General features: G+C 41.5%; 1 protein-coding gene across 8 annotated transcripts in view; it reads left to right on the top strand.

Moving 5' to 3' along the window:
* CTNND2 (catenin delta 2) overlaps positions 1-12,523 on the top strand; it is an 826,820-nt gene that overhangs the window by 473,590 nt on the left and 340,707 nt on the right. The window lies entirely within an intron of this gene.

The raw sequence follows: 12,523 nt of genomic DNA, 5'->3' as shown, positions 1-12,523 counted from the left end.
TTGAACTTACCGTTCAAGCCTAAATTAGTCTTTGGGAAAAGTAAAGGATGCCTCCATACCTATCACTGGATTTACATTAAGTTCCAACAGTGGGGACAAAGTAACTAATAATGAAGTCCCTTGAATTTATACCTGCTTTATTATAGGGAGAGAGGGCCTGGGCTGGGGAAAAGAAACCTGCTTTCCTCTGCCAATTCAGAGGAGGTGACATTTTCTGTGGTCGCTGTGCCCATGAAAGACCAGGCTGAGCTGGTGATTCTCTGCTGTTAGCACCATATGCTCAGCTTGAACGAGACACTGAGATTGAAAGACTAATGTTTTGTCCCCTGAAACACCTGACAACCAACCCGGATTTAGTGTTGATTTTTTTTCCTTATAGAAGAAGTATTTGGTGATTGTGTCGCTCTAGTAACAGATGCTGTGCTCATATGCTTCCTTTCTTGACACAAATAGATGACTGTGAAGATAAATAGGATAAAAAAAAAAAAAGGAACTTGTTGCATGCACGAGGCAGGTGGCCAAGGGCTTCTTTAATTCAGCACAGTAATTGCCCCTGTGGACTGGCCTGGCACAACAGGATGCAGGCTGGGAATCTGCTGCCTGCAAAATTATGCTAGGTATGTTTACTGAAATGAAAATATTCTTGCACTAACTGCCTCTCTCTCTTTAATGAAATTTTAGAGGTTGACAATCATTAGTGCCAACTCAGTGCCTGCCAGTACCAAAATATCTTTGATGTAGGGACTTGGGAGTAGCAATCTGGTTGGACGGGGATGGGACTAGGAAACAGGTACAGAAACTTTTTTTATATAATTTTGTAAACTATGTTACTAGATCATGTGAAGGAGGGAGAATCAGTGGAGTTTGTTGGAGACTCCATGGGGGGTCACTATAGTACCCACTCATATTTTTCACATAAGGCATGTATATAAAGTACTAGCACATTTTCTAGCTCAACAAAAGTTAACTCATATTATTTAGTAACATCTACCATACTACTTTGGATGTGCAGGGAAGAAATCATCCATTTTTGCTTCAGAAACAAAGCAGGTTTATTCAGACCCCAGACATACCAGTTTCTGTGTTGGGCATAGGCAGATGAGTGGGGCATAACCCCTGCATCCAAGAGACCTTGTTTCAGAACAAGTGTAAGAATGGGCAATTTTAAACCAGTGTGGAGTGAGACAGAATCTGGTTACTGTGGGAGCATCTCACAGTGGGGTTCAGTGTGTGCCCAGCATGCTTCCTTGATGAGGGGACCCCAGAACTGAGCTGTAAAGGAGGAACTAGAGAGAAGTGGTAGCTGGAACTAGTCCCAGAGCTGAGATGGAATGTGTGGGGTGGGGGAGAGGGGGAGACCCATGTTTCTTGAGCAGAGACTAAGCGGCGGGGGGCGGTGAGAAACAAAGGCACAGAGGAGAGATAAGGCAGTTGGATCCCATGGTAAAGGGCTTAGAATTTTGCCTTTCCAGCAGTCAACAGACATGGTTCCATTTGCATGTTAGAAACTTTGTTCTGGGAGCCGTGTGGAGGATGAATTTGGAAAGCAAAGATGGTCAGGGAAACAGGAAGCCATTGAAATAGTCTGTCCCTATTCCCAAAGCTGGTTATTACAACTCTCTCCTACTTGTTCTGAAATGGGACAATTCAAACATTATCACTTACATGGTAGAGGAAATGGTAGAGGAAAAAGAAGACTAAATGACATACCCACTTTTTCCATTGTTCTCCTGACCAACATATTACTTAATTTTATATCTTTATAAATAAATAGTTAAATATATTCATTTTAACAAGTGAAAATTTATGAAATAGTCATGGTGAATAAAGGCAAGTTAAAAACATATTTCAATATAAAACACTGTATATTTTTATAGCTGTGCCAGGTGTACCAGGCACTTTGCAACTGTATCTCATGTAGTCTCCAGCAATTTAATGAAGTAGGCACAGTCATTATCCTCATTCTACAGATTCAATAAGTGAGGCCTATCGATGAGCTCCTTACCTGTCTAGAAATGACAGGAATGTGATTTGAACCTTGATCACTTTGAGTCCACAGTCGCTATGGTCTTAAATATACGTGATACATGACTTGAGGTAGTATATTTTTTCGTCAGTGAAGACAAACACCAAGGATGTAGAAACGCAATATAAGTTTTCAACTTATTTAAATGACTAGTGCTTTTGAAGAAAGCAAAAATATCTCAGAAATTCATCAATATCGTATTGAATGTGTGAATGTGACTTCACTAATACCAGTTTTTGTTTGCTTTTATAAAGAAAATAACATGATCCTTTCTCTGTTGGGGTTTAGAGCTAAATTAATCCTGTTTAAAAGAGAAATTTGAGTTGTAAATATGTATTAAAGTCAAACATCAGAAGCTTATTTTGAGGTAAAAATGAAATGAATGAAATAGAGATTCTTAACCAATGATTTCAATCAAAATTGACCTAATATGGAGAAGAATTTGGTCAAGGCATGTCTAACTTGTACCCCAGCCAAATGGACATAAAACTCAGTATTTAGAGTGGACTGTGCACTATAAATGCTAAATGCTGAATATTTGGGGATTTCAGATCCATTTCCTCACTTGTTAAGGCTTCCAGGTGTACCTGTAAAAAACTAATCCTGGATAAAAGCTTTGCAGCCTCTGCTGTCAGGTTCTCAAAGGAGACATGAAGTCTAATCAGGTAATGAGCGAGTTTGTTTAGCACAGAGCTCCTGGGATGTTGTCAAAATGCTACATGATATCTGGCTTCCACTGCTCTTTTTTAAATTTCACTTCCTGGAGCAGATCTTTCCCTGCTGGTGGACAAGCACCTGAGCAGTTCTCGTGAACATTCTGCTCACTCTAGTCCTAGCCATTCCCACCATTATTTTAAGAAAAAATATCCCAGTTTAGGTTTGCTAATTAGAGTTGATAAATTCCCCCCACAGTCCCCCTCTCCTGCCAAATTCGCCAACCTGTAGCCAGTACTTACTCTATGGAGTGTTCTTGAAGAAATTGAACAAACTGTATGAGAGTTAGACTTCTGTTAGGGATGCTGGGAGACTAGGTAAAGTTCATGTCATACAGGCATGTGGGTGTTGGGGTCCTCAGCGATGCTCCCCGCCCACCTGCTCATTGTGGAGGGAGACTGCCAGCCCGTACACCCCATGCCCCGCTGTAGCTAACTCAGGGCCACATGGCGGAAACGCACAGGAGTTGTATGCCAAACAGTGAAAAGAAGTTCGAAGAAACAAAGCCGCCGCTGGGTTCTTCTTTTCCAAATACGAGAAATTACCAAGGATTACTGAGGAATTGGAGAGAATTAGTGGTGTGAAAAAGAGAGACTGAAATAGAAAAATAAACCATCTCTCAGAAGAAACAGATAATTTGTGGAATAGAAAACATTAAAAGAAACAAACAAAAACTTTAGGTTCAATATTGAGAAGGATTTAGGAAGATCTCATGTTCATTAAATAAAACTGGATGCTATGTGAAAGGATCAAAGGACAAGAAAATATTTCTCGCTATAAAAACATAATTTCCAAAACTAAAAATTTGATAGAATGACTGGAAAATAGTTAAGGAAATCATGCAGAAGGCAGAACACAGATGGAAAGAGACAGAAACTATGAGGATAATGCAATAAGAGCCACAGAGGACAAGTTGAGGAGATTTGTCACATTACTCAGTCTTGGAAAGAAAGTGGAGAGGAGCCAGTTATCAAAGAACCATGTAGAAAAATTCCTTAGAGCTGAGGCTGCCTTCAGAGGGAATACCCTATACCTAGAATAGAAAATATTCCATATTCCATATCATGAAATTTCAAAGCACGAGATGAAAGAAGAGCCTAAAGTCTCTGGAGAGAAGTACAACAGACTCCACGTGATCTAGCACTGGCCTTCTGGGTGGTAGAGAGCAAGGAGACGCACTCTCAAAGTTTTAAGGGAAATAATTTTCAACCCAACGTCTATACACAGCCAAATTATCTGCTGTCCAGAGAGAATAAAGTATTTTCAGACTTCTGAGTATGTGCTCAGAAAATCTACCTCCTATGCACCTGTCCTAGGAAGTTACAGTCCTTGGAGGATGTACTCCAGCTAAATAGGGGCATAAAATAAGAGGAAAAAATGGAATCCAGGAAACAACATGTATTGACTAGAGGGCAATGAAGAGAAGTCCCAGGAAAACTGTCTAGCAGGCTAGCAAGCTAGGAAAGGTGGGACAACACAGGAATGTGGACAATCATGAATTTTGGCATAAGTCCCAAAGAGTCTGGGTAATTTCAGTATCTAAGGACAAAAAAGCAAAAGAATAATGAGTAAAAATAATGAGTTTAATCGCAGATAAGAATGAAGGAGCTGTTGCATTCCATCAAGTTCCACCAATACAGAAGATCGAAGGGCTCTACAGCCATGAGTGGGTGTCTTGGTTCCATTCCATACTAGCTCTGTGAGCTTGGACAGTTCGGTTCAAGTCAATAAGTATTTCCTGAGCACCCGTTTGGGGCCAGGCATCTTTCAATGGGCTGGACACTCACTCGTGAACAGCGCAGGCCAAAGCCGGTCCTCTTGGAGCTAATGTTCTAACAGGGATAAGATGTTAGGTGGCGAGGAGAGCAGTGGAGAGAAAGATGGAGGGAATAGGGATGTCAGAGGGCAAGGGCGGCCAGAGAGGCAGTCAGTGATAAGTTGTCATTTGAGGGATGGAGGGAGGGAAGCACATGGATGTCTGGAAGAGTGTCCCAGGCAGGGGGAACAGCCAGGGCCAGTTCTGAGGGCTTCCTTGGGGTTGTTTGCTTATTTTATAATGGGGATAACAATACTGCAGCAACATATGGAGTCATTACAGAAATCATGTGAGATCGTGCCTATCAGTCATTAGCGTACCCACACGTGAAAAGGGCTCAGTAAATTATACCTCTTGTTACTATGGGGAATCATGATGTCAGCCCGGCTCTCCTGGGAATTCCAATGTAGATAAGATGGAACTCAGGACCGAAAGGGTCTCGTCTGACTGGAAGGAGGGAAGAAAGGACATAGTACAGAAGTAGTTTGTAACACAGTGTAGTCATGACCTGGGCCACGCAGGAGGATCCAGGCTGAGGAGGGTCAGGGAAGGGTTACAGGAGAAGGCAGCGTTTGAGGTCGGGTTGAATAGAGCGCACTTGTGACAGGTGCAAATAGGGGAAGAGATGCAGGGCTGGAGAGAGGGTCACGTACTTCTTGCGAATGCGTGTGCAGAGGCGCCGTGAGTCCTGGCAGGTTTAAGGCAGAGCTGGGAGCGCCGGGATACACATGAGATTAAGGCTGAATCTAGAGTGCAGTTGTGACCTGAGCTGACTGCGGAGGTATCACCACATTCTGGGGGCACTGGGACGATTTTCCCAAGATGAGATTTTTATCCCACTTTTTTTTAAAGTAAGGGCTCATAAGATTATTTTGGAAAGAATAAATTATCTTAAAGGTCATAGGAGCTTCTTTTTATTTGGGGTCAAAGGGTCTCACGAATACGTGAATGAATATTTGAGACACCAGAGACTGGAGGTGAGGTTCGGGTGTGTGAGAAGTTTGAGCAGTAATGGATCGACATGGGACCAGCTCTGGGACCCACAGATGAACCAACTCGTTAGAAATGGGCCACATCGTGAACAGCCCAGTGGTTTGCTGCAGCTGAACTCTGAGAATCTGTCTTACTTTCTTTAGCTACAGATCAGAGAGATGGCTGGTAGAAAGAGGATCCCACTGGGAAGGTGCATTTAGTTACAATCTGGAATCACAGGAGGAAATGGCAGGATGGGAGGAGAAAGACACAGAGACACGCACGGTCCTGCATTTGTTGGCTGTCGGACCATGGCTTCGTCGCTGGGTCCCCAGTACACCGCCAAGAGGGAAGTCTGGCTCATGTTTGATCCAGTGCTGTGGGCTCATCCCAGTCTCCAGGACTCTTTACCTCTGAATTTAAAGTCAGTGGGGGGCTGAGGGTGGACTCTTCCTGGGTCTCTTTTCAGTGATTACTCATTTTAGGCCACACTATGCTTAACCACTCATGCTGGTTAATTTGGGCAAACAGACACCTGTGCTGGCCACTCACCTGAAGTGTTAGCATCAGTTCAGTGATTATGGTTAACCAGTGTCTCTGCCTTAATAAATATAGTGCTTTTGAAATATTTTTTCTTCTTACCTAAGCCATAGGGATTACGTGGATACCAACTGTTTTAGTAAATATGCAAGTAACCTTAAATAATTAATAACTTAAAATCTCTCTAAATGGAGTTAATATGCAACCAAGCCTGCATCAGAATCCCTCCTACAGTTGTATTTTACCAAGGTACATTTTGTAATTTTAAAAAGTTCGTCCTATAGTTAGTCCATATTAAACATAATATATAATATGCTGAATATATAATATAATATAATAATATAATGCAATGTTTTATATATTTTTATAATTAGTTCTATGTTTAGTCCATATTACAGAGATTATATATACTACATATATGAAATCTCTGCTTGTTATATATTCTAACATATGACAAAATACTACCATATACACACACCCATATATGTATATATACACACACATACATGTGTATATATATTATATACACACACATATAAAAAGCATTACATTCACTGTAGATTAATTAAAGTGGAATATCTAAAATCTCTAAAGGCTAACCCCAAATGGATCTATATATATTTATTGTGCTGTGTGTTACCAAACCACTGTGTATCCTGAACTTTCCTGCAATCAGAAGAGGCAGAGCATTTGAATAAGTGGTCATATGGGCTTCCTACAGGCAGCTAATAATAAAAGACCTCCACATATTTCAGAACTCCCCACTGTGCCTTGTCTAGTAGATATTCCACAAATATTTTTGATCGAGTATTGTAAAGTTAGATAGTGTTATATTCCTTTGATAACCAAAAGGCATTTTTGTACATAGTGTAGCATGAACACAGGGAAACATCAGGTTCTCCCCAAAGTTAGCACAATGTTGAGAAATTACCAACAGTTAACAGAAAAACTTGGTTTGATGTGTACTGAAAACCTGTAAGATAAAATACCTATTCCCTTGCCTTTGAGTTTCACAGTTCTTTGGAAAGTGGCATTCTGTCTTTCATAGGTCTCAGCTGCAGTACTCACAGAGACCTAGAGAGCAGGCCAGAGACTGCTGTGGGCTCACCTATAGAACAAGCAGTCCTCGTGCGTAGGAGGCCTTTGGAAGTAAGAAACCATAAAAACAGACGGCTTACCTGTGCTGTCTGCAGACCTTGTGCAGTGTACTATGGAGCTTCCCAGGAATCTGCAGGTAGAGACTTAGCAGCCAAGGGAACCTAAAGAAAACCATTAATGATTTTGACCAAGCAAAATCTGCTTGCAATGTATGTATCTTCAAAGAGACTTGATAGCACTGATTTTTCCTGTTTGGCTGCCTAGAAGGCATCTGAGCCCACAGGTGCCATGTCATTACAGCCTACCCTGATACTTGAGTGATACCTTCATTTGCTGAAACTCCTGACTTCAACCTTAGCTCTCCATATAGGGACTAGTAATGTGGTAAAGAACTCAAAACCTCCCTTAGAAGATAAACTTCTGTTTTAATAACTAATGTAGAAAAGGGAAGTCAGTATTTATTGCTCTGTAGAATAAATATATACACACACAGAGGTCTTCATTCAGGTCTTAAGCTGGTTAGAAGCAGATGATGCCACAGTCTTCTCTAGAGCTATTTCTTACAGTTCTGGAGGCTGGAAAGTCCCAGATCAAGGTGCTGGCAGATTCACTGTCTGGTGAAGGCCCCACTTTCTGATTCATAGATGGTGCCTTCTTGCTGTGTCCTCACATAGCAGAAGAGGTGAGGGCTCTCTCTGGGCTCTCTCTGGGCTCTCTTTTAGAAGGGCACTAATTCCATTCAAAAGGGCCCCACCCTCATGACCTAATCAGCCACCAAAGACCCCACCTCCTAATATCGCCACACTGGGGTTAGCTTTCAACATAAGAATTTGGGAGGAGGCACAAACATTCAGATGGTAGTAGTCAGTTAGCTTATTGTGTTCACATGGCCACAAACAGTCCTCTCTACTTGATGGCCTTTTTGTAAACATGTAATATTTATTTCATACAGGGAAGAGTCAACACAAATCAACTTTCTGTACTAGAAGCATTGCTAACTTCACTAGGGCGTGATACCAATTAATGGCAGAGTAGCATCTTCATGGGATAAAGACAACATTTGAAAGAGGGGGTAGGAGAATTCTGGCTATAGATTGGTTTCAACGATTGTGTAGTATGTTAGGAAAGTAATGTTTTCATGAATGTAACTGGCATTCAAATGGTAATTATACATATGTAACCCAGTAACTAATTGGACTTTAAATTGTGCATATGCATACACACATATTAAAGCTTTTAAAAAGAAAAGAATCAAGGGAAAATCTTAGTCCTCTTCAGAACTGTTTATTAATAACATAACATAATTCTTCTCTTCTCAAACTTTTTGCATATGCTGAATATTGAGTAAAATAGTAAAAATTAATAAATGTTGATATAGAGAGGTTATAAGATTTGCATATAGAGAATGACTAATGTGTGAAGCAGTTTGTTGTTTTCTCCCTATAGATTATGTTGAGTGTTTAATGGTGTCTTTATCATCTGGAATCATCACAGAGGCCGCTCTGTGAATGTTGGTGAAACACATAAAGCAGTAGAAAAATGATACAGGGAGAATACATTGTAAGTTTTCATTTTAGAAGCTAAATGTCTAATTTCTGAAGGGGAATTTGTGCAGCCTACTCATATTATCTAATACAATCTAAATAAAAAGTCCTGTGTTTGGGGTGCTGAGTACAAAACATCTTAGTTCCCATGTTTTTCAAAATATTTGAACCAATTTATGGAGAAAAACTGCATGTTTAAGCTTACTTTTGTCTGGTAAAACCCTTCTTCTTGTCCACACATTGAGAATTTCATCTGTGCCCTTAGACAGAAGCCACACAATAAAAACTGAACACTTGGCATTATTAGTTCCCACAGCAGTCAGCTCTTTGCAAAGCAGAATGGAGACTGTGGGTCCCCTTGAAGCCTCAGCCTGCAGGTCTGGCCTGCTTTGCATCTCAATATAACAAAAAAAGATAGATCAGGAGCACCTTGTTCTGGATTCTCTCCATAGAAATATCCATAATTATCCATAATAATGAGTTCTGGAAGCCAGACTCCAGATGCACTGTTTGAGCATTGCACTAATGGGGTATTGAGAAGCAGCTGTCGGGAAATAAAACGACACTCATTGAATTTTATCCCCCTTGTTGATAAAGGAGAGTATCTGTGTGAATATGGCCATGAAAAACTCTGGTGACTGATTAATAAAGCACCAAATCATAGATTGCTTTGCATCAGTAGTTAATTAGGACAATGAGAAGATGGGGTGAGCCAGACGCCAGGTGCCACTGCCAAGAGCTCCTCCCAGGGAGGAGACATGGTTTGAAGCTAATTTTAAATACAAGGCCTCTCTCCCAGGTAAGAATTAACCTTCACAGATTAAACTTCTTTGCATGTGAATGTCAAAAGACTTTAGACTTCAATCACAAGTCTAAAATCAAATTATGTTGGCTTTCAGTACAAAGATATTGCAATCCACAATTCATTCCCCACCCTCCCAATTTCTTATTTTACTTGGTTACAGCTGAGAAAGGTTTGGGGTGACTGGGTAGAGTCTTTCTTGGGGCCCTTTTCCCAGCTGCAGTCCGGACTGTCTCACTTGAACACTAGTGGTTACACTGAAGTTCTTTTTAGCTAGAGTTCAGAGGACACACATGATTTTCACAGCACAACCTCCCCACTCCAGACATCACACTTGATCCAAGCCCAAAGGCCTTTTTCCAGAGACCCCCTGAAGGGAAGGCAGCAGGCAGAGGCAGGACGTGTCCTGCAGTCTGTGCATGGCCACAACCTGGGCACTCCCAGGGCCGGCCCAGCAAGGGGCTGATTGCAGCACAGAATGTAGCAGGCTAGGGGCAAAAACCATGCCCTGCTTTCTCTGCTCACAAAGGAATCACTGCTTTCTTGCAAACTTCAGAAACTAAAACTCCCTGTAAAGGAAGTTCTTCCGTTCCCCCACATTCAGGAATGGATGTTTCTAGGAAGATTCTGAAGCTCTAGCCTTAAGGGGCCTGCTGAGGACCAAACCTTGACACTTGCTCCTTAAGATCCTACATCTAGCCTAAATGTACTAGCTTTAACCCTAACCATTCAGAACTAGGCTGCTGCTGTGAGATACCTGCAGAGTGAACTATTCCATTCCCTGGGCTCGTCCCCTGAGATTCTGGTCTGGAGTGGGCCACAGCATCAATATTCTTTAAAACATCTTCCAGATGATACCATGCGTGTTCTCCCAGGGTTGACAAGCACTACATATGCGTGTGCTATGGCAGTGCAGGGAACCTAGACACCTGCTGCCCCAGAGTCAGCTCAGAAACACTGTCATCTCAGCAAAAATGTTCCAGTCTGCGCATATCTGAAAAGTCCATCCTGTAGATGGAAAGATGCCTTTTTTCCCTCTGAAGTGACTCTCCTCCCAGCTAGCCTGCTCATTAAGTCCTTTGTGGCCTTCCTGGTGTGGGCTAAGTCACCCAGAGCTAAGGTTAGTCACCCTATAGCCCGCGATAGAATGCTCACCCGTTGTCATGATCTTACACAGTGTGTGCATGCCCAGCATGGGCCGATGGGCACCTGCTGAGACCCAACGTCCACCTACCCCCTTGACCTGTGCCTTAGTTGAGGCCACTCCTGTTTGCTTAGTAAGGCAAGCGAGACCATGGCATTAATATGTCTGTCTCCAGGGCTCCTAGCAACCAGATACATATTCACAGCTAGACCAGTAGGTCCTGGCTTCTCAAAGGGTGGTCCACACTCCAGGAGCCCCAGTGTTGCCTGAGAGCTTGCTAGGAATGCAAAACCTCAGGCCCTTGCTCACACCTACTAAGTCAGAACCTGAATTTCAATCAGGTCATTCGTATGCATGTGGCATTTTGAGAAATACCAAAATACATGGCTACTTCATTTGGAGCTGCTCTCCAGCTACTCTGAAATAAAAAAAAAAATCCAAAACAGATACAGAGACAGATGCCAAACTGCCACTGTTTATCTAGTGTGTTTCACTGACACCAGTACCATCTTGGACAAATAGGTTCCCACCAGCTCTTTGTTAAGTTAGAGCTGTGTGAGCTGTGGCATAGTTCACACCATCCATTTCTTTGGAGATACACAACCTTTCAGCTAAAAGTAAAAATGCAAATATTGATACCAGACTCCACATTACTCATTATACCCCATTACCACTATCTCATTAATTTCCAAATGCCTGCTGTCACAAAAAGAAATGAACAAAAGTAGCCTGTTTTCCTAACAGCTTGGGAAGAAATGCCTGTGGTTAGAAAGAAAGCACTGGACAGGGGACATATGCTTTCACAGGGGAGCAGAGCACATGGACACTCTGTGCTGTCCTGACCAGTAAGTCTGGCCTTTAAATGATTGTCACTGAAAAGTATTTGAGTCCCAATAGATTACAGTATCCATTTGGTGAAAGGTGTGATGAGGTTTAATAATGACAATAAATTGTATTGGAAACCTTGTCAAGAAAGTTAGAGGAACAAATCCCTCTGTGTTTTTGTATGTTGCCAGAGACCACCTGAGTATTCGCTATTTCTGATAGCAACCAAGCTGTACTAAGTAGGTATAATATACTAAAATCTGGGATTTATGAAATAGGAGCAGAGAACATTCCCCTGAAATCGGGGTGTCTAGAAAAGAGGAACAGCAGCAGAGATCTCTGTGGGAAAAATCAGCTTCTGTTCCAGGCTCCACCCTTCTCTATAGAAGTTCTCTTCTGCCCTTCAAAAATGTAGTTTCATTAATAAATACCAATGCATGAACTGATTGCACAATTTTTTAAAAACCTGAATTCCTAGATTCTATTTGGGACTTCCCTTCATAGCATTTTCCTTCCGAAGACAGCTCTTTATCTTAGAAATGAAAGAACTTACCTCTGCAGCCTGTTCACAAACACATTCAGCCTGCTTGCTCACTTAGGCCACATGGCAACTGTGTCATTTAGACCCTTCTTCTTCTCCTTCCATTTCTTTGCAAATGAGCATTTGAAACTGGGCGTCAAGTTTGAAGGGACCAGTTAAATGGTAGTATGTTCTTAATAACCTATGATTTATATTTCAAAATGAAAACATACAAAAATGCATTTCCTTTAGAGGTAGGTGAATTTGCATTAGATTAGAAAGTCATAGATCATAGAGTATAGAAATAAAACAATATGAATGGGTTCCAATAAAAGCCATCATGGGCCTGTTTTGTTCTACTTAGTACAGTAATTGGCATAATCTGGTAGTGAATAGTATTGTTTAAATAAAGGAAGAAATGATAAACTGAGGGTTGTAACATATTAAATGCTTATTTTTTTTTTCTTTTAAACATGTCTGTCTCCTCTTTTTCTCCTTCTGTGGGGCAGGGTGGCTCACAGT

This window comes from Eulemur rufifrons, chromosome 17 (assembly GCF_041146395.1).
Source record: "Eulemur rufifrons isolate Redbay chromosome 17, OSU_ERuf_1, whole genome shotgun sequence".
In the NCBI taxonomy this organism is placed as follows: domain Eukaryota; kingdom Metazoa; phylum Chordata; class Mammalia; order Primates; family Lemuridae; genus Eulemur; species Eulemur rufifrons.
The sequence above is the reverse complement of the archived record's forward strand: the minus strand, read 5'-3'. Positions and strand labels throughout refer to the sequence as shown.